Source organism: Pteropus alecto, unplaced genomic scaffold (assembly GCF_000325575.1).
Source record: "Pteropus alecto unplaced genomic scaffold, ASM32557v1 scaffold76, whole genome shotgun sequence".
In the NCBI taxonomy this organism is placed as follows: Eukaryota; Metazoa; Chordata; class Mammalia; order Chiroptera; family Pteropodidae; genus Pteropus; species Pteropus alecto.
In genome coordinates this window covers 21,758,756-21,782,220 of record NW_006443138.1, presented here as the reverse complement: position 1 = coordinate 21,782,220, position 23,465 = coordinate 21,758,756, and the positions used below count along the sequence as shown (strand labels likewise).

Sequence of the window (23,465 nt, the reverse complement as noted above, 5' to 3'; positions counted from 1 at the left end):
GGCAATAAGTGGATGGGGATGAGGAAAGTCCTGGCCACCTGGTACAACTGTATAGTTTTTGCCCTGAAATCCAGTGCATACTCTGAGGCAGGTCTGCTTCCCCTCAGAGAAGGTGGCTGCTTTCTCTTTGCACAAAATTTCATGGAATCTGGCCTCTTGGACTGCCTCTGCCTAGAGGAAAGCTCTTTTGAGAATTAGCACTAATGTTTCCTTATGGCCACAGGACGCTCTGGAACTGACACTGTAGGTATTTGATGCAGCACTTGCAAAGCCATGGATGAGTGAGATATCATGGCATAACTTATATAGCTGGCAGTGGAGCTTGTTGAGTTGCCAAGGTGCTATCTCTTGTGCTTTAGGAAGAGCTCTGGTGGCTCTGAGGAATACAGATGGATTGTCGTTGCTGGAAGAGTTGAGACCGGAATCAGGGCTTCACTGCGATATCATTCTGAGGTAGATTTAAGTTAGCATAAATGTAATCAAGACCAATGCTATAATTAGCTTTAATCCTTTGAAACTAACATGAATGGGGGAAGATCATCCGATATAAATATTTTACTGGCAGCAGGATAAAAATTATAAATAATCCTAGTTTGGAAGGAACAGACCTTGTCCAAATACCCTGTTGGCCCAAAGAATCAGTGAAGTGACACATACATCTCTAAAGGCTAGAGAGCTCTCTAGAAAACAGTTTAGTTCTTCCTTTATAGATCTTAACTTTACTAGATGTCTTCTGAATCTGGATTTCCCCCTAATAGTTGGGGGAAATTTATCATTCACTAAACTTGTATGTGAAGCAGGAACAAAATTTAATGTAATTCTGTGACATTTGTGATGTTGGAATTTTTTTAAAAAAACTTAACTAGTGGTTTCACAAACTCATGAACTATTAACAGAAAATACCTTAGAAATATCTTTCAACTTCCTGATTTTACGAATGAGAAATTTGAAGTCCAAAGACATATGGGATTTGCCCAAGTCAAGTTTTTTGGATTTTCTTCACTAGAAAATGAAATTTTTATACCTAAGAATCTTCAAAACTGGTAGTGATTGTTTAATTTCTTAGCAAATTTCTCCAATTCCTTTGTCAAGTAGTTCAAGGGATTTACTTCCTCTTAATTTTATCCATTTTAAATAAGTGATTGAGACTGATCTCTGGTTTGCTTGTGCTTCTCTGTGTGTGTGTGTGTGTGTGTGTGTTTTAAATCTTGAAGATCTAAAAATTCTTGTGTATTCTCTGTTCTCGTTAGAAAAAAATTAGAAAAAAATCTCTGCAAAGTGTGAAGTTTCAGAGAAAAGAATTATTTGTTAATAAAAACATTTATGAGATCAGGACGAACTCTTTTAAGCTAATGGACAAGCATTTATTGACAAATTATTCTGGTTTTCTGTTGGAGTAAAATAAATGTGAAGTTCAGACAATGAAATAAAGTAACATATTAGTCTCTCAAATAGGTTGGAAAAGATTCCCATAAGACTTGGCAAAATGACATCTGGTAAACCTATTCTTGACTACAAATGGAAATTTACTATTCTTTGGCCAAAGAGATATTCTCTCACAGTCAAATGGGGGTGTTGTCACTTCATCTGAACTGATGTTTCATAAACCATAAACTCTGTGTCAGAGTGGGGATTTTTCTTCTTTTGGAGTTGTCTAGGCTTGCTCAGGCTTGTTCAGGGATCCCTCCCCATAACTTTTGAATTTCTAAAAGATTGAGGCTAAGTGCTGTCATTGTTCCAGTACAGCTCTACTCCAACTCTTTTCTGGGTCAGCATATTCAGATTTTCCCAGATGTAGCTTGGCCTCAGTAAGACTCAATGACTCAAGTTTTTGTTATATAAACAGGAAGGTTTGTACTTACTGCCTCAATTTATGTTCCTAGGGTCTTTATTCATTGCATGTTATGCATATTTACCACATCAAGTTTCAGGTTAAAGGTATATTGTTTGTACTTTCCAAAACTAGGTGGTCTTTTAATAAAGTGTTAAACCACCCAGACAACTTTCCCTCCTTAATTTAATGAAGAACATCAACATAATTTTATGTTGGTCCAACCCCAACATTCATTATCTCTCTCTTCTTGGGCTTTTACTGGGCACATAGCTTTCTAGCATGAGGCTTCCAGTATCCCTTGTAGCTGGTATGGACATGTGACTAAATTTTGGCCAATGAGTTGTAATCTGAAGTATGCATGACTTATAGGTCATGCACCTAGAAAGGTATGTGGAGTGCTTCCTGGCTCTCCTCTCATTGCATGGGAGTTCCCTAGAATCCAGAGATGGAAGCCATGTCTGGAGGATGGCAAACCTGTCCTACTAGCCCAGCACCACTTCCCTCTGAACTGCTATGTGCAAAAAAAGTAATTTCTGACTTAAGTTACTGCATTTTGGGTGCTTTTATTATGTCAGCTAAACCTTGTTCTAATTAATATACCTTGCTAAAGTGTTTAAAAGCGTTTCAAACCTTTCGTACCTGGATTAAAAGAAGGCTGTAGAGACATTTATAACAACTATAAGAAAGTCCTGTGACCAAGGATGAGGTCCCCTTTAAGAGTATGTCTAAGCAGCAGAACCATTCTCAGAACAACTGCTGAATGGAAAGCTTTATAACAACTCCATACACTCAGCAAAAGTCTGTTTACTTCTGTCCAATCCCATGTTTGAGGAATTTGTTATTTAAAACTAAATCAGGCCATGATGTGGCTTTGTTATACACTGAAGGGTGAGTCTCCCTCAGTTGTGAGAGTCACAGCTGACAATGCTTTATGATAACTTCAGCTTCTGAAAACTGGAATATATTCAGAAGCATAATTTGAGGGACAAGAGAAGCAACACTTGAAATATTCAATGTGCCACATACTTAGCCATGTCATAAACATTTCACTGAATCCTTGTTATAGCCTTGTAACATTTATGTTTTTATGCACTGTTTGAAGATGATGAAACATAAGATCCGGGGGTTTAAGAAGCTTCTCCAAAGTTATAGTAAGAAGAAAAGCTGAGACTCGAACTCAGGTCTTTGGAGTTCCAAGGTTTATGCTTTTTCCAATGGTAGTGCAGTCTCTGGAAGGAAAGCTATCCCTTGATGAGAAACACCAAAATATAAATTTGCTCAATACCCAAAGTACTCAGCAAATAATGCCATCTCTTTAGTCTCCATCCCTGCCCTGGTTTACATGCTGTACTACTGGCACTACATTTCTATGCTTCACTTCATAGTAGCTCATCTTGGTTTATTGAAACAGTTTAATCGGGACCTTAAAATATTATTCCTTCGATAATACTGCCTTTAGACAAAACTATACCAAAATTATCTGTTTTTTTAAAGTCTTTTATGTTGTAATTTGGATGCATAATATGACCATTTTATTGAGTAAAGAAAAAGATTAGAAATACTTATTATTCTTTGTTTGAATCCTTTCTGTTTAGAAATTTATTTATTATATTACTCTTTCTTTTTTCCTCTTGGAAGAATATTCCAAGTTCCTTTAACCTGTCCACATCTACTTCATTTTAGATTTTTGTGGGCTTTGTTTTGGACATAACTCTTTAGGTTTTCTATTTTTAATTTGTGGAACTCCAGATTGGGGCAGTAGCAATTGGTAATGTCTGTTTTTTCCCAGGCACACAGCACTGTGCTAGATGTTACTGCAGTGCGTCATCTTATTTAACCTTCACCACCATTTGTGACCAAAGTACTATTATTGGCTCTGTCCTACAATGGAGTAAACACACTTCAAGAGATTAAGTACTGTACTTACTAAAATATAGGATGAAATAGTTTCCAAACCTACCCTCAAAAAGGAGAGAATCACCTTTAGTTTCATCTTTATAAAGTCTCTTGTATTATGTGGCACTTCTTCAACTTCTAAAGCTACATAATCCTGAGATGATCTCAGAAAATTTTGGTCTCCAAAGCTTTTACAAATCACCTGAAGAATCTCTAAAAAAGGAGGAAAAGGAATTTGACAGAGATTTATTTGTTATTCTTGTGATGGGTGGGAGTGGAGTGGTGACTTCACAATTGCAAGGTTTGGATGTCATCATAAACAGCCTTTAAAAAGAGGCCTGTCAAAAGCCAGATATCACTTATTATGTTAAGAGAACACAATAGTACAAATATTCACCTACAAGATGAATGAACAAAGCAATTGTTTTAATGTTATGTGAATGGGTAATTGTTGTTTGGAATAAAATTTCTAATGACAGCATCAAACAACCCATCCAGAAATGAAGATGATGTCAGATGAACTGATGCCAATGCTGCATATTAAGAATTTGAAGAAAACTCTTTCATGAAATGTGAGAGTGACAAAACTCTTTCTGAATTGATGTTTCTATGATTTTAAGTATTTATATGACTAAATAAATAAAATTTTATAAGTAGACATTTGATTTTTTCATTTATATTCCTGAAAGTTTATATAATTCCAGTAGATAGAAAAAGTTTTCAACCTTCTCTTTGGGAAAATGGAGGAATTTCTAGTATTCAGGAAAATACAGTAACTAATTCAAGTTCATGTAACTAAAAGTGGGATAGCTGGGATTTATGCCTAGATCTGATTCATGGACTCATAGTGATTGCATGGTATGATGATGAGTACTGCTGTCTGAATTTGTGCTTCTGCATTCTCTTTCTTAAGTGCATTTTAGCAAAGTTAGACTGACTGCATGTAAGGCCCTAAGGAATTCAATATGCCATAGGTATATAAATGTTTACTAGGTACAGTAGAATGAAGGTGCCAGTGTGTGCTCAAAAATGAATGTTGAAATTATTATTCCCTCTTTTGTCTTTCTGTTCAGTAATACATTTTCATGTTTAAAAGGGAAATGGATTTTTTTCCAAAAAATTTTTTTCCTTTTTTTTTTCCCCAGGAAGAATCAGATAAGAGCAATCAGGGTGTTGCGAGCCCTGACTACACAGAAACAATAATCACAAATCATGCGAACTCCAATCATCACTTTCCAATTTGCCTTCTAAAGGAGGAACAGGTAAGGATCATCCTACCTGACGATCAGATTCTTCTTCTTCTTCCTCTTCTTCCTCTTCTTCTTCTTCTTCTTCCTCTTCTTCCTCTTCTCCTTCTCCTTCTCTTTCTTCTCCTTCTCCTTCTCCTCCTCCTCCTCCTTCTTTTTCTTCTTCCTCTTCCTCTTCCTCTTCTTTCTTCTTTTTCTTCCTCTTCCTCTTCCTCTTCTTCTTTTATATATATATATCTTCAACCTACAGAGGGGAAGGTGCATCTGTACCAGGGAATTCCACTTCCGGGAATATTTCTGACCCATGTGATGTAAACATTGCATTAAGAGTTTTAGATCATATAATATTTCTTCCCTGTATCTTTATTTGGAGAACAGGACATTGATGTTTTATATTCACTTTTCCTCCTCTCTATGCACCCCCCAAAACACACACACACACACAAATTCAGAAGATATTTGGAATGATCCTTATGCAATACTCTCTTGCCTTAGGATGAGTAATTATACATGATGGAAAACACATGAAAGTATCTTGTAAGGCTATTAGCTTCCTCCTCTCCCATCCACATATTTCTACCATCTACTCCCACATCTTTTGTTAAAAGCTAAAAGCAGCTGATACAAATTATGTGATACAACTTCTTGGTCTAATGCACCAACTATTTTATTCCATTTATTGCCACAGGCTACTGAGGCCTGCCTTTATTCCTTTCTATAGGAAACTGACTTTTTCTCTTCCCTCTGGTTGAACTCTACTTGAAGGAAGCCAATTTATTAGGCTAGTGGCAGTTACTTGGATGTTCAAACATATGGTCCACAAACTGCTTCATTCTGTTTTAAATCAATTCCTCCTGACAGGCTCCATTCCTTCTGCCATTTATGCCACAGGTGAAGTAATGAAGATGCTTATGTGGCTTCCTGTTAATATTCCAAGACCCCAGGCTCCTAGCAGCAGGATGTCTGTTCTCCAGCTGTTTCTCCAAAAGGAAGAAGAGATAAAATAAACAAAGCATACACAGTAGTCCATTGAAACCACAGGTAATCCACAACTGCAGTAAAAACAATTCAGGGTTGCTGAACTGGTCCACCATCATAGATTCTCATCAGCAAAAGCAGTTTCAACATACTTTCAGGGTAGTTGATAGTTTCTTTCAAGTCCTTCACAGGACTTGGCAGCTAACCTGTAAATCCAGATTTGGACCAGTGAGCCCTAACTCTCCTGCCTTTTTAGTGAATTTTAAGTGGAATACTATGGGATGGAAAGGGGCAATCATGATATAATCATATATAAATTACTATCATATACCAGTTTGATCTTAAGTTAGAATTTAAAATGTATCTGGATTAACAAGCCCTTCAAAATAAGACTCTACATAACACTAATATTTTACTGCTTATTATTAGCAAACATTATTTCCCCAAACATCTAATGTAATCCAGCCAATTGAATATATAGAACTCTAGTTATGTAACTTGTATTTTTTAGTGATATAGAAAATGAGGACAATATGCAAGCTTCATGTGAGATATTTATTGAAAAAGGACTCAGACCATAATTCCTGAGCCAATTTTATACAGATATATATAAGTTTGGAGTCCAAAGCTAATTTTTTTCTTTGATATAACCTTGATGACTTGATACCCAGGGCAATAGATATTACATAAGGGCAAATGCACTGTTAATTCATGGTCAAGCACCTGATTATTATTCTCAATGTTCATGACAATGCATCTCCAAGGAGAGTTCAACTTATCTCTTAGTCATCTATAAGATCTAAATCCCGAACTTTTGAAAACTTGCCAGTGAATTCCCAAAGACTTTTTTCTTTTGAACAAAGTGTGCATTTATTCATCTCAATGAAAGCAATACTCAGTATAGGGCCAAGTATGATTCAGAATGAAATTGAAATTGGATTAAACGAAGTGTGTAGGGTCACAGGTTTGAATGGCTGTAGACACTGTCAATGAACACTGGTGATATTGAAATGGATTTGTCAAGCCAGTCTTGCTTGCCTTCCTTATGGTGACCATGAAAACACTCATGTACTATTTTATTATTTATTACATTTAGGGTTTATTTACAACCTTATGGTACTATTTTTCTTATAATTTTGTTTTCTTATAGTTACCATTAGCTCTGGAAAAATCAAAGTCTATTATGGGTAGCATTGTCTGAGAAGTTTTACAAATGTCATAGTTTGACTCAAAGGTAAACAGATGCTTAAAAAATATACTTGCACATCATGAGTTTCAATTTTGTGACTATTTTGAGACTTTTTTTTTTTTTGCCAGCCATAACTAAGACTTACTATAGCTATCTCAATTTATTAACAAAACCAACGTGCTTCTTAGGTTAAGAAACTGATAACTGGGATTAAGCTGATGGTATCACTCCTGTTAACATTATAAGAGAGTAGAAAAAGCATTGAACTTGGACTTGGCAGGCACAGAGATGAATACTGTCTTGATCTTCATACATTAGAAACGAATATTGATCAGGAGTCTGCTCTATAAACGATTATTGATCACTGTCTCTGTACCCAACATTGATCACTGTCTCTGTACCTTGCCCTCAGGGAACACACAAATTTGCTGAGAATACAGTCAGAAAATTTAAGGATTTCATGCTCCACAATGAGATGAGTGTGAGAGAGAGCTATCTAGCATGAATTGCTTTTTTCATTGTATTCCAGTTTCTTTTGGGAAAAACTGCCTTTCCTCCATCTTATGAGTGTTAGTGGGAAGATAATTTCTAGTAACTGGTTCTTATCAGGGAAACTAGAAGGGATCGATCCTCCTCTCTCACTCTAGAGCAGCCACAGGCTGGTCAGCCCAGTCAAGTGATCCAGGGTTGGCCAATTGGAACTTCTTCTAGGACTTTGACAGTAGAATGGAGGAAATAGTTTCTCTGATCCTTTTGGCTATGAGGCTAATGTGCCTTCTGCTTCTTGCCTCTACCTTTCTTGCATCTTAGGCATTTCTGAGCCTGTTCTTCCAGCTATTGTTAAGCTACTGATATACTTCCAGTAAATTCTCATTTATTAGAGTTACTTTGAGTCCTTTTCTAATGCTTATGGTCAGGAATCATGAAACAATGTTATAATCTAGAGTAAGGATGAAAGGAGTGGTAGCTTTGACCAAATGGCACCTTGGAAGAGGTAACACTTGAGCTATGCCTTTAAGGACAATGAGGGGTTTTCTAAGTAAGAAGTAGGAGTGGCTCTACGGGTAGAGGAAATAGCATTTTCACAGGCTTGCAGATTAGAGCAGCAGGAGGCGGGTGCTACTTGGAGAAAATACAAGTAGTTTTGGTGGCTGCTGTGTAGTGTATATATTGCGTGTGTGTGTGTCCACGTGTGTGTGTATGAGTGACAGACCAAATGTTGAACACTGAGGTCTGACAGTCCTATACGAATGTTTGATAATCAGCTCTTTCCTTTATTAGAATAAACTATGCCTTAGTCATTGCGATGCTACCTAAAAAACAAACTGAGCTAGAGAAGGGACTTGTAAATGTTTAGTGAAAAAAGGTAACAATTGAGTTCAGTTCTTCTGAGATACTTTTCCCAAAATTTTAGAGTTAAAAAGACTTTGTCAAGCCATGTGTGCCCTGGGTGCCAAAAATCTATGTGCCATCTGGAGATGGTCCCTTAAAACTGTACAATTCCATCCTTGCATTTAGGTAATGTTGCACATGGAACATTCTAGACAGTTGGGAGCATTTCCAATGTTTCTATACTGCGAGAGAAAGAAAGACTAAGGTATTGTTGCTGTTGGGTCCTTCAGTGTATAGCAATGTTTTCTGCCAGGAAAGTTCCTCTCTATCTAATCCAAATCGTCTCTGCTGCAGCTCACCTCATTTCCTGTTGCTCTCCCCTTAAAGGATATGGACAGGAAGGGCTCATCACCCTCCTTGTTAATATCAGCCCTTCACATGCTTGACGTCAATTACCCAATTGCCTTTAGCTTTCCCTTTCCGTTCTCTTAGTCTGTTTTCTAGCCTTTAATCATCTCTGTGGGTCTCTTCTCAACCCTTTCCAAGTGCACTAAGTGCCTCTTAAGGCACTTTTCAGTTTCAAAACAAACACCAAAGTTTCCAGGCTTGTTCGAACAGGCAAAATGAGGTGACTTTCTAAGAAAAGATATAAAAGAAAAGATATTTCAGGTGTTACTGTAATATAAAATGATACTCGAAGCAATTAATGTAAGAAGAACTCTTGCAATATTTGTCTTTTCAAGCTGAAGTCCTTTTAGGACAGATTCTTGTCAAAAGATCCCCTAAAGAAACTGGGAAAAGTCAATGTGATAAATGTTTATAAAACACCAACTATGTGCCAAGCATTTTGCATGGCACTGAGGAGCCAAGGTAAATGAGACATGGTTCCTACTATCAAAGAGCTCATAGGCTAGTCACTGAGGCAAAAATAAATAACCCCTTCAGTAGGATAGATACAATAGCACAAATAAGAGAATAAAGAGGAATGGGTCAGAAAAAAGGAAGGTAGAATCTCTAGCTGGTGAGGTCAGACTTAAACAGATTCTTGAAAGAGGACTCAGAGCTTTCTAGGTTTGGAAATGAGCTGAGGAAAGATGTTTCTTTTTCACACAGAGAGAGAGCTGCATGATAAGAGATATAAAGATGTAAAGCAGTGTGATATGTTTGATAGCATAGAACACAGTGAGCCAAAAGTTGGCAAAAGATGAGGGTGGTGAGGGCGAGATCACAGAGGGCTTCCTGTGCTAGTCATAGGAGTTTGGATTATATGTGACAGTGGGAGCTGTTAAGTGCCTGTGAGTAATGTAGTAATTTAGGAAGAGCTGCTGTCCAGAATAATTACTCTGCTTAGAAGGGTGAAAGGGAATGGGGCTGAAGTGAGATTGGCCTGGAAGCTGATTCAAGAGTTAAAGCACGACTGCAATAAATAAATGAAAATGATGTTGGCCTTGTTGTGTTGTGGTTAAGAGTAGAAGAGATGATTGAATGAAACTAAGCAATTCTGAGTAATTTCCATCAAAGTCGGGAATGAGAAAGTAAAGTAAATGTTATAGAACACAGTGGATAAGATAATTGTTAAACAACTTTTCCATTTCAGTCTTAGGTTCCAGAGGCCAGCTCCCCCAGCCTTCAGGTCACAGAGTTGAAAAACTAAGATGTTGTCTTCCAGAGCCAATGGGGAGAATGTTCCAGAATTAGAGTCAGTTTTAGTATCATAGAACCAGATAAGGAGCTCTGAAGAAAATCAGACGATTAAGCAAATGACTAGTACATCAACCAGGATGGCCTATAAGGGGAAAAATATAGCATTTAGTAATCTGTGTGATTTATGTATTTAAAATCTGTATAAAACATAGGATACAATATAAACTTTAGAAAGCATGTATTTCAGATACAATCAGACCAGGGACTTTACTTATCTTAGGAGTGAGAATGATGAGTGACAGCTGAGTAACTTTTTAATTGCTGTGATTGCCAAGATTATTGGCACTTTGTCAGATTGCGGCTGCTGTGAAAAAGTCTCTTCTATCTTTCCCCTCTTTGGGGCCTGGTAGCTGTGGGAATGAGGGCGACAGTAGGTTTGAGGAAGTGCTGAAGACAGGTCAAGATGACTGAAGGAGACTAGAGTGTGCATGTGTGCATGTGTGTGTGTTGCATGCACGTGTTGGTTGGTTGGTTGATGCATGGATATAGAGAAGAGCAAACCGAAAAGAGAAGCAATCTTTGTAGGTGGCAGTGACCTGGAGGCAAAGAGACTTCAAGGGCACTGCTTGTTGAATATTGAGGTTCAGGTGATGAGAGAAAATTAGGGCAATCCAGCAAACTTTCTGCTAGTGGTAAATTCTGAAAATTCATTTGAAAGTTTTTATTGTCAGTTGGGTTTTAGAATGCTTAGTATTGCCAGTTGATTATTTTTTTTAGAAATCTGTCATTATGTTTCAAAGGGACAAAATGAGCCATATTCTAGATAATTAGTAAAGATGAATTCTTAGGATTCTGTCAGAAATGCTGGCTTAAACTCTGTGGTTACTTCCTTTGATTTTTCTAATCTAATAATAGTAATAACACCAAAAGCAATAGCTAGGAGACTTGTGATTTACATATATTACCTTTCATTCTTACAACAATGCTGCAAGGTAGGCATTATTTTACAGATAAGAATCTGCAGTCTGGGAGGCTAATAATATGCCCACAGCTACACTACTAGTCAGTGGTGAATAGCATTCAGAACCGGGTCTATGTGTCTTGAAAGGTTTTGCTCTTCCCATTCTCTCTTTCCTCCCAGTCTACCACAGCAAGAAGTGAGCAGGCTAGATCTATAGGCATAGCTTAAAGCCTTGTCAGAATTAACAAAATGGCGTCTGCAGCCTGCTTAGGGACCCTAGCCCACCACACAGCAATGTTTTTCTGACTCTGGATGGGCTGGCAAGTGATTCCTCTCAGTATTCTAACTGAAGCACAAGAAGGCAACATTAAGTGCTTGAATCATACTGTTGGCTGGCCTTGACTTCAGAGGCCAGCATTCCTGTAATTGTTCTCCTGGGTTTTAATTTACGCCCCTGCCAAATTGCAGACCTAGTGTCTATGCAAGATAGAGAGAGGAATATTAGACAATTGGAGGCTATCAGGCAGCTATGGAGAAGCCTGTTTGATCAAGGGCACCTAAGGGCATGTGGACTGGACTCTCTTTCTTTGAGTGCTCTCCCTGTTTGGGCACCTGGTGCCCATTTCCTTTCAATTAATTATAAACCATACAATGTCCCTGATAGGAGAAAATGAAACCGTTCAGAGCTTAGGTGTTATTAATTGACACAACTTTAAAAAAACTGGATTATATGGGCTTTTTTCTTGGCTCAAAGGATAATCTTGGATTATAAAATGACCCAATAGATAGTTTTGGGACACTCACTATATTTTAAGCATGACTCTGGATATATTATTGATTGAAATAGTTAAAAATGATTGCCTGCATCAAATTTGTATCCTAACAGATACATGCCCCTGCAGGGAGCATGTCCTTAAAATCAGTTTAGCTCACTTCCTGAGTATCAAATAAATGAAAAGCAGTAGGTTTTAGAGATGAACAAGAAGTTAGACGATTCTTCTAATTTCTAGATTCTTCTAAATTGTAGTTAGAACAAGACAAGGATACTTATGAGCATAGTATGAGGCAGAATATGATGAACTCCACAATATAGAGATTAAGAAAGTGAAGTGGGAATTCAAAAGGAGAGCACACATTTGGCCTCATGGAGGGGGTGGCATTTAAGCTGTTTCTTAAAGGATGGGCAAAATTTTGACTGGTGGAGATTAATGGAAAAGTCATATCGGGTGGAAAGACAAACATGGTAAAAATGTGGATGTGTTTGGGGAAGACTGAAAGGGGAATTTGGGAAAAGTAGCTTGGGTGATATTGCGGAGGGCAAATAAGTAGCTGGGTCTTGTTTTTGTAGAAAAAGGGAAGTCGTTAGAAGTTTATGAGTACAAAAAAGACATGCTCAGAACACACTTTTGGGGGAAGAGTCATTAATCCTTTGAGCAATTATGTGGTAGGCATTTTAACTTACATTATTTTATAGACTCCTGAAATAAACCATCATTTTGTAAAACCATTGAGGATTGGGTTTGTGAAAATTGCCCAATATCGCACAATTAGAAAGGGATGAAACCAAGATTTAAATACAAATCTATCTGGTTGTGAAATTTTCTTTCCCCAGTAACAGTGGTTGCAATAGTCCAGGTGAGAAGAAACAGGAACTTGAAGCAGATTGAAGGCAGTGAGGATAGAAAGAGAAGTCGACTGTTGAGGAAGATAGATGGAACTGATATTTTGGAAATGGGTCTTAGAGACTGTCTCAATGGAATTTAAGAATGGATGGGAGGGAAAGATGAAAGAGAGGGAGGGGTCAATGACAACTGAGGTTTCTACCTAGTATAACAGGGATGCCATTAATAGAAACTGGGTAGTTGGGTGGAAGAACTAGTTTTATAGAGGAGGAGGATGAATTTGTTTTTGAACATGTTTGCTTTGTGGTATTGGAGAGATGTGCAGGTATTTGGCTGGAAGACTGCAATGTAGGTCTGAGCTCATGGTCAAAGGATTGGGAGCAATCTGTGTAGAAGTGTCTATTCAACTGGATAACATCATTAGAGGAAGAGATAACTGGACAAGAGTAATGGGCCAAACCAAGATTAGAAACTGGGTTTCAGAGTTAAAAGACCTAACAAAGTATTCAATTCTTATTTTTGAAAAAATAAAAATGACCACAGTAAGGGAAATAAGTAAAGAGAAAACAAGTGTTTGATGAACACCTGATATTCGAGAGCCTTTAGGATGTGGATTCTTAACTACTCCACAGTGACTGCCATGTTCCCTGATGTGTTTGTTTAGATAACTTTTATATTACTTACATAAGTGACCTAGAATGGCTTCTTGCCATCAAAGTAGTGCTGTTGTGTGTTGATACCTCAATCTCTCCTATCTATGAAGCTTGAGGTGTTCCTGGATGTGCTCTGACTCAAACATCGGCATTCTGTTTGGAAATGTTTGAGCAATATCTTTTAAAGCTTTGCTTTTAGTGGATCATAGCTTGCCGGGGAATGCTCATAGGGATATTTACCTACCTCCATTCCCATCTTTTCCATTTAATTCCTATAGGAGAACATAACGATGACTAGGGTCCTGAGTGAGAAGGTACTTTGAAATAATCCATGGTCAAGGCTTTAACTCCACTGTACCCCGAGAGCTTGAATCTTTATCTTTCCTTTAGTAAAGAGCTGGAAAACCAGTGTGATTCACTTTTGAGAGCTCATAGAGAAAGGCAAATTCAAGCAAGTGATTCATAGATTAAAAATATTAAAAACAGGAAATGAGGAGGCAAGACTATAATCAATCCTTATGAAGTAAATCCTCCCCTTGTTGGTAAAAAAAAAAAATTGTCTGTGAAGAGTCATGGTGTCCCTTCTACAGCAGCGACGTTCTTAAATTTATTAGGTGCTGGTTCATGATGTTTCATTTACCTGAAGTCTGCTTTCACTTTTTTCTCCTCATTCTCATGTCTTTTCCTCAATTCACTTGCTCATGGGCTTTGTTTTGTTCATTGCTCAATTACCAAAGTCCAGAACAAAATCTGGGACTCAAGAAGCATTTAATATATATTTGTTGAGTCCATCAGTCCGTGAGTCTACTTCTCTATCAATTCCCTCATCAGATATCTATTGAACATTCATTGTGTACCAGGTCCTGTGCTAGTTCTTGGGGATAAAAAGATGAATCAGAAGTTGTCTCTTCCCTGATGATGCTCATAACCTAGTGGTACAATAGTGACATAAACAGAGTCACAATTCCACTGGACCTGCGCAATAATAGACCTGTGCACACTTGATACAGGCTGTAGTGGGGAGGATGGAAAGGAGGAGGTTGTGGGCGGGGGGCGGGGGGTCAGAGGAGGCTTTCAGAAGAAGGAAACCTCCCTTCCTGTACTTCAGAGATCTTCCGGTATTGATTTTTTTCTCTCTCTTATCTTAAACCTCTTCCTCTCTACTGTGTCTTTCCCACCAACCTTTAAATTTGTTTAAGTCTTCATCATCTTAAGCAAAACAACTCTCCTGGGCCCTGCATCCCTCTAGTTACTTCCCTCAACTACTTTTTCTTAACCCTTCTCTCTCGCTTTTTATTTTCAAGTCTACTGAAATCTGGCCCTCATCTACATCTCTCCCCCATATTGCTCTCAATAAAGGCTACAAATGGCATCTTGGTTGTTAAATCCAATGGAGACTTTCTAGAACTTCTCTTACTTGTCTTCTTGGTTACGTTTGCCACTGTTGACACCTCCTTCATGATCACCCTCCTCTCTTGGCTTCTCTGACTCTTCTACTTTCTGGTTTTCCTTCTGCTTCCCTGACTGCCCCTCTCATTCTGTTGCAGACCCGTCTCCTATAGAGCATAATTTAAAGGTTGTGACTGTTGGAATTCCTCAAGAATTTTTACAACTCTGTATTTTCTTCTTGAGAAAATTTGTCTACTTTTATGATTCTAATACTATTTTTATCCTGACGATTCCTACATAATTTTCTCCAGCCAATATCAATCTTCTCAGCAACAGATCTTCTTTTCTTCACTCATTCATCTACTCAACAGATATTTACTGGTGTCCACTATATGCTGAACACTGTTATATAGAATGAGATTCAGCAGTGAATAAAAAAGTCTTTTCCTTTGTGGTACTTATATTCCACTAAAAAAGAAAATAGCACATACACACATTCTGTCAAAAAGTGCTATGGAGAAAAATAAAGACGACTAGGGAGTGCTGGAGCGTGGGTGGGAAATTTTTATCAAGGGTTGTCAGCAAGTCCCTTCTGATCAGATGATATTTTAGTAGAGACCAGAAGAAAGAGAGGGCTAGGGCGGGCCATGCAGACATCTGGAAGAAGAGCTCAATTATCAGAGGAACGAGCAAGAGGAAATCATTATTACAATCATTTTCCATCATCTTTGCCTCAATAAAGAAATCTCAGATGATGGGAATCTTCTATCCTGGGACCAGAGGTAGATAACTGGGGGAACAAGTGACTGGTGCCATTTCTATACAACAAATGGGTTTCTTCTCTTGCTTAATGCAGCTGAATCATACAGGTGGGCTATAGGAAGAATTGAAACAGGCTTTGTAAATTACTGGCTATCCCAGAAGCTGTTTGGCAACAATTATCTTCCCCCACAAAACTGTTCCTCCACCCATGTTCTCACTGACAGAGACAAGCACTGGCATCTACCCTGTTGCCCAAGCCAGAAACATGGCCATCACCGTCCCTCATCCCCAATAGCTGATTCATCACCAAGTTCTTGTAAGTGGCGTCTTCTCTCAGACCTGTCCATATCCCTCAGTCTCTCTTGCTCCTACATAAAACCTTTCACTGTCATCTCTGATCTGGATTACTGCCCTGGACTCCCTGCTTGTTTTCTGTCCTCTTGTTAGTCCCTCCTCCAATATGTTATTGCAGGCCAGCTGGGGAGATGTCTAAGCACAAATCTAATTGTAAACTTCAATGGCTCTTCATTAGCTCAGGGAAAGGGTATATACTGCCCTGGGCACTTCATACTCCAGTAGACTGAGCTATTTTGAGTCCTTCAGAGAAACCATGTTCTTTCTAACACACATGTGTTTGTACGTTATCATGCTATTCCTTTTGTTTGGAACATCCTCTGCTCTCACACTCCCATTTACCAGACTAACTCTTACTCATACTCTAAGTCTTGACTTGGATGTTACTTCCTCCAGAAAATTTCTGACTTCGGTTAAGTGCCTCTTGTTGGTGTACCAGTTCTCCAGTCATTGCACTCATCGCTGGGTTTTAATCATTTGTTTAATGGCCTATTACCCAATGATAGTGTGCGCTCTATGAAAGCAGGAACTGTGTGAGTCTCTTTTATCACAATAACTTAGTCTCTATCGTAGAATGGATGTTCTATAGTTATTTATTGATAAATGAATGAGTAAATGAAGTGACATGAGTAAAATTGAAAAATGAATAAGATTTACCTAAACATTGGGGTGGTGAAAATCTAGATATGGTATTCTGGGCTGAGAGCACAGATTGACTAGACACAGAGGTGAGAAACATGGTGAATGAAGGATACTATAAGCAGTTTGGTGTTGTGGGGTCACAAAGCAGAAACATGGAATTAGAGGCTTGTGAGGTAGTTTTGAGAGATCAGCCAAATCGTGGAAGGTTTGTGGATCAAATTAAGAAGTTTAAACTTGATCTTGTAGTCAGTGAGGTGCTTATAAGTTTTGCTTTTAGATATTTAATGAAGGCAGCTCTATGAAGATTGAATTTGAAGCACCAAGATGGAGACCAGAAAGAGTGGTTAGAAGGCTGCCACATTCTTCTCTAGCTCTACCTTAAAATACGATACACGTTTTTTTTCATCCCACCTAATATTAAAATTTTTATGGTAGTCAGAATTCTAAGATGGCCCCATGATTTCTGCTTCTGGTGTTACTTCATGGTTATGTTATGTTGCATGGTAAAAGGGATTTTTGCAGATAAAATTAAGGTTATTTATTAATTTAATTTAAAATAGGAAGACTATCTGGGTTGGACTAATTTGATCACATGACCTCTTTAAGAGCAGAATTTTCTCTGGTTGCAGAATTCAGAGAGAATCGAAGCACTACAGAGATTCAATGTGAAGGAAATTCTCTGTTGTTGACTTTGAAGATAGAGGATTTTCAAGGGAAGGAACTGAGAATGACCTCTAAGAGCTAAGAGAAACCTTTTGCTGAGAGCCAGCAAGGAAACGGCTTCTCAGTACGACTACAGGAAATGAATTTAGCTAACAACCATGTGAGCACGGAAGCAGATTATTCTTTAGAATCTTTAGACAAGAACTCAACTCCAGGCCACACCTTGATTTCAGCCTTGTGATATCTGGAGAAGAGAACCCCACCATGCTGTGCTGGACTTCAGTCTGCATAACTGTGAGATAATAAATGGGTGTTGTTTTAAGCAGTTAAGTTTGTGGAATTTTGTTATGTAGCAAGAGAAAACCAATACAAATTTCAGCAAGACACTCTTGTACTACTGTCAGTTGTCCATGGAAAAGTTTTAGCCATATCTTCTTCTGCTTTAGGAACAATTCTTTTTAGATTGAATTGTAATAAAAGCAGAGCTACCATTAAACATTTTACGGAACACTTAACGATCGATATCTCATTTTATGCTCATGATCCCCTCAGGTGAGAGGCACGATTGACTGAAGCTCAGAGAAGCTAGGTAACTTGTCCAAAGTCACTCAACTAGCAAATTTCAGAGCTGGAACTTGACCTCCGGCTGCCTTATTCTACCTCGAAAACTCGTCAAAAAATTTAGTGATCCCATTAGTACTAATGGTACTCTAACATTTAAATCCCATTTTCTCTGAGAAGGGTTTGACAGGCTAGATTATAAACTATAGGGATGGACAATGGGAAAAAACTTCAAGTTCAATCTGTGCACTGTTTTTGTTTGAGATAAATTAGGGGACCATCTTGGGTATGATATCAATTTGCTCTCTTCTGCATTTTGCTGTAATTAGATGAAGAGAAGGAAGAAGAAAATGAAAAGTAGTTGAAGGGAAATAGTTAAGACTAATAAAACAATGAGCTCAATGTGGGTTTAAAGGCAGTTTGGTCACAGATGTATTCAATTTAGCAATCCCCTGTTTCATGTCCATTCAAGCATGGGCAGGTGTCCTTTTTCATGTGTTACAGAAGGCTTGAGGCTGTCTGACTTGTGCCAAGAAAAAAAGCAATTAAATATTTTAATATTTCCTGCCTATAAACTGCTCCCTTTTTTTTTTTTTTTTTATTACTTCAAATGCTCTGGATTTAAAAGGAGGTGTGAAAGACTCCTGAACCATTAATAAAAGACTGCAGCTGTTAGAGGAGAGTGATGCTATGTGTTTTTCAAAGGCAGAATTTTGGTCTGAGCACCTTCGTCCACAGACTGTTGATTTATGGTGGTCTTGGAACTGATACAGAAGCATGAGGCAAATACAGTGCTTCCGGAATATATTTGGGCAGAATACAGACAATGAGTTCTTCTCCTTGGAGAAAAAATAAAGAAAAGAAATATGAAAATAGCAGTTCAGAAGTTATGGTGCAAAGTAGGGCCAGCACAAAAAAGCAATTTTTTTCCTAGAGTCAGTGGCAAATTTCTTGTGGTTTGTTTGTGAGATTTCTGTTCTTGGTAAACAGTAGAGATTTCATGATTTATTTGAGTCTTTGAAGGCTTCAAATAGAGACATGACCAAAAGTGAAAGATAAAAACCAAGATATGGTTCTATCTTTTCTTATAATCAAATAAATAAAGCTTAACAATATCCTATTTGAAACCATTGGGTCCAGAGTGTTTAGAAATTTGAGACATTTTTGGATTTTACAAAGGTAACAAGGTACATATACTCTATACCATGTAACAACATGGTGGGGGGTGTGGATAAAATCCTATAGTTAAATGACATTTCCACAGTGAGGCATATGAATAATTGCACTAGGTAGAATGTGGAAAAAATAAAGGTTTTAAATAGCTTCGCATCAGCTCAGGTCAGTTGGAAACGTTGGTTTTCATAGCCTTTTGGATTTCATAACTTAAATAAGGAGTTGTGGATCAGTAAGTACCATTAAAAAAAGTCTGTGTACCACAGAAAACAGAATTGTCAGTAATGTTCAAGGCATGAATTCTATAGCCTTTCTTCCAGATATATAGTTGGGCTAAACTTAAAAAAAAATTTTTTTTAATTGAAGTATAAATGTAACATACATTGAATAAGAACTTAAAAAACACTGATCTTAAGCACACAGCTCAATGACTATATATATATCTCCATATAACTACCACCAAATTGAATATAGAACAATTCCGGCACCCAGAAGCTTCTTTCTGTCCCTTCTCAGTCAATACTCCTTCCAGATTCCATACCATGATAATCACTGTTTTGAGTTTTATGCATGAAATCATGTAATATATACCCTTCCGTCTATGGCTTCTCTCACTTAAGAAAACATTTGCAAGATCTTTCCATGTTATTGTTTTATTAGTGGTTTGCTCCTTTTTATTGTTGTATACTATTTCCATGTTAACTTTTATAACCTCTTAGAATGTTACATGCATATATCTTAAGTTAACACTCTCTTGGGATTGAAGTGCTATCTTTCTCTTTCTTTTCAAAAGATAATCACATACAGAAAATTTTTACTGGGAAATTTGAAAGCAGCTGACACTTTTAGTGCTCACCAAGATGACGCCCCTCTCAGCTGGCTTAGAAAACACAACTTGTGTTGCGATGCTATATATAAATAGTGGTCAGATTCATTTCCTATCTTGTTTTTGCTTCATTAAGTAAAAAAATTTTTTTTGATTTAATTTTTGAAAAGTGTAAAACTTAAGAGAATTAAAAGCTCATGTTGTTATATAGCTAGATTGTGATAAGATATGAAAGACTCTTTAAAATAAATTTTATACTAAATTTGGGATGGTGCTTTTTGTTCAGCCAGCTGTTTGTGGCACCGAGTGAGCAAAGATGAGTGGGGAGCAATCATGGGAAGTTTTTTTTTTTTTCCTTTTAACTTCCTCTTGATTTCCTTTACAGCCTAGCTTCATTTAAAACATTTGAGTTGGTGTGAATTACTGGAACATGAGAAGTACTTGTTCTCAAGATACAAAAACACATTCTAAAAACAAATAGAGTTGTCAGACTTTTGCTGCTTTAGATTGATATGGAGAACTGAGACCTGAATGACCCAAGACAAATTGGAAACTTGTTCGTTTGGGTTCTTTAAAGGGTTGCATTGTGTTGTTAACTAAAACACTGAGCACTGGCTATAGAAAGTCATTAATTATAAAGAAATATATCAGAGGGGTTAAAAAACATTTAGAAATCTTGTATATGCATTTCATCCACATATTTCATGAGAGGCAAAATAGCAAAATAACCAGTGGATTTTGAGACTTGGGTTAAAATTTCTACTTCTGTCTTGAGTAGCTATGCAACCTTAGTTAAATGCATTTACTTCTCTGATTTTTAATTTTTATTTTGCTTATTTTTCTTTTTTGTAAGCAGCATTGTCATAAACAAACCAACACAGAAAGAACCATGCTGCCGTGTTTTTAAAGTAAGAGTTAAAGAATATTGAACGGCCTTTAGTTTCATAATACAAGAAAGTCCAGCACTTAGAAAACTGGCTGATATAGCATGTCTCTACAGCATCTTTATTTAGGGGCTCAAGATATGTTGTAAACTTTTTCCAGATCTTTCCTTGGCTGGCAGTTGCCAGGGCATTTTCAATAAAAAAGATCCATCATACCTAGTGAGAATGATTTTCCTGAGAACTCAGCAAAATACCAGAAAGGCTAGCCATATGATTTTGTTTCCTAAACATTATTCTTTTGGTGGTATACTAGGATAGTTCATAGAGAGTTAATCGTCTGAGAGGTTCAGTATGTTTTTTCCCCAAAGAGAGAAAGGGGTGGAGGCAAAGAAATCCAAGTGAGTATTCATTACATGTAATTGAAAGCTAATCATCTCTGCATGGATAACTACTCTCTAGAAAAAAAAAAAAAAAATCAGCCAACCCATTTAAAACCGTCCACAAATCTCACTGGCCAGTGAAGATAATAATGCTGAAAAATATTGCTGTGCTTAATTTATTTAATTATACCTTGTTTTATATACTGCCTGTTGATTAGTGTAGGTGTTAATCCAAGCCCAAGATTTAATTTTTCTCCAACAAATTTTTTTTTCCTCTGCTTCCTTGCACAAATCTAAGAACATTCATCACAAGTAGTATGTACCAAGTCTTCAAAAAAGCATCACTTGGTTGGAAGCAAAATGAGCTTGACCTTGATCTTTATCAAGAATTGCTTGAGTCCATTGGCCCTGGTCTGGGAGAGGCAGGTAATAAAATATCAATTTGATTTTTAAGGATACTTTTAAGAGTCAAGGGAGACAGGCCTCCCCATAAAATTTTGTATTTGTCCTGATACCAAAGGAAAAAAAATCTTTTTTTTTTTTTCCTTGCAAAGGTGATTAAAATTCATGAAAAATTCTGAGAAATGTGAGCTCTAGCAAATTGTTTTCTGATTTGGATAATAGTGATTCCCTTATCCCCCAAATATTTGGTGACTAATCTTTATTTCTAAATTTTATTTCTCTATTGGCAAATCACTTTATGATAAATCCTATACCTATTTATGGAAAAATTATTTAGGTGCTATATTTAGTGCTTCATGTATAAAGATGAATGTAGTCAAGTCATGTTTAAGTCCTCCATCGATGAATCTTACTTTTCTGAATTGCTTTCTTAAAACACTTTGCATCTTAGCCAAAAAATCTACATTTAAAAATAAGGATTAAGGTGAAGAGATAGCCTCATTATCCAGTTTTAAAACTACATGAATGACATTTCTTTTGAGATATAGAAATAGCAGAGTTATTTTGTTTTACTATATATATTTTTTCCTTTTAAAGACCTAATACTACTGTTTATTTTTGCTGGTGAGAAAATGAATTGGGTGCTGGGCTTTTCATGACCAAGTTAAGTAACTCAGAGCCTTAGTGCTAACAATGAAAATGAGATTCCCTTTCACGGAAGGGCTGGCCCATTCAAAGTTAATGATTCCAGTCTAGCTGATCCAACAGGTTTTGATTTCTCAAAGCTTTGAGCACTGTGAGTCAGAGGGAGAGGAAAAGAGAGGGAGGACATGAGCTCACTACAGGGAGGCTGGTATTAGAAGAGAAGGGAGGAATTGTTTTTGGACCCAAACCAGAGCAAGGAGTGGCTGTTATTGCAGCATGAAAATATGAGTGCTGTGGGGGAGTGGCTGAGCTGTTTGTAGGGTTGGCTTCAGAGCCTCAAGGCTAATTTTCCAAAGGGAGCCAAGTCATTGGTTTACCAATCTAAAAAGGGAGCTAGTTTTGGAATTTTTTTGCTCTTTGCCTTTCTCTGCCTGGAAACTTGACTTGAGAGGAGGGAGTCTCCCCTCTGTCTTTGACTCACCTACACCACACTTCCTTTCATGTGAATGCTCTCTAAAGTGAGATCACACTGGCGAACTCATCTGGATTCAGGAGCTAGAGGAGCAAAAAAGAGCTTAAGCTTTTAAGCATGTAGAGATCTGCCTGTGGGTTCTCACAATGCTGGATGCTAGATGCCACGTTGCTTTGGGGATGGGGCCTTAGAAGCGTGTAGACACTTTCCCCTTCCCAGTTTCAGTTGGCCAATGGTTCAGGTTCTCCTAGAACTAAACTTTTTAACACGTTTGTTAATCAAATGAAAATATACCAGACTGAGGCTTTATTTCTTTATTCCATCCTTAATGGAGGGATTATGAGAGGGTCTATATTAAGACCCTTTATGTTCAAGTAACAGAAATAAAACCTCAACTAACTTAGGCAAAAGGAAAGGGCAAAGGATGTAACTGGGTCTTCAGGATCTCTGGAAACAAGAACTCAGATACCTTCAAGTCTCTCTTTCTCTTCTAGCTTTCATTTCTACTCCTTTCAACTTGTTTTCCTACTGGCCTCTTTCACAATGTCACCATGCTCGCAGACTCTGATCCTAGGCCTTGACATCAGAGAGGGACTGTGTCTTTTCTCTAAGTCTCATTTTGTAGAAGTTTAGGGATGGTCCAGTTCAGGTTACACGCAGACTCTCTGACCAACGGATGGGTTGTTGTGATTGGTAGCTCTCACCTGTCCCATGTGGGACAATAGTATTTCCCCAAAGAAGGTGGAAATGGAAGAAAGGGTGGGCCTTTTCAAAAAAGGAAAATGTGCTGGGATTTTAAGGAATATACTCTCATTATAGGGCATTACTACAAAATATCAAAAGAGTAATTTTAGTTGAGACTGGATCTGGAAAAATCCATAAACTTAATTAAATGTTAATCATCTTAGAGTTGATGGTATATATTTATGACTAGACCTCTTTGGTTAAACTTTTAG

General features: G+C 37.5%; 1 non-coding gene across 1 annotated transcript; it reads right to left on the bottom strand.

Annotated features, from left to right (window-relative positions):
- Positions 1 to 4,880: 4,880 nt before the first annotated feature.
- On the bottom strand, positions 4,881 to 5,015 carry LOC112472543. The gene has a single exon (XR_003043647.1). It is a non-coding gene; the product is annotated as a U8 small nucleolar RNA (small nucleolar RNA).
- Positions 5,016 to 23,465: the final 18,450 nt, after the last annotated feature.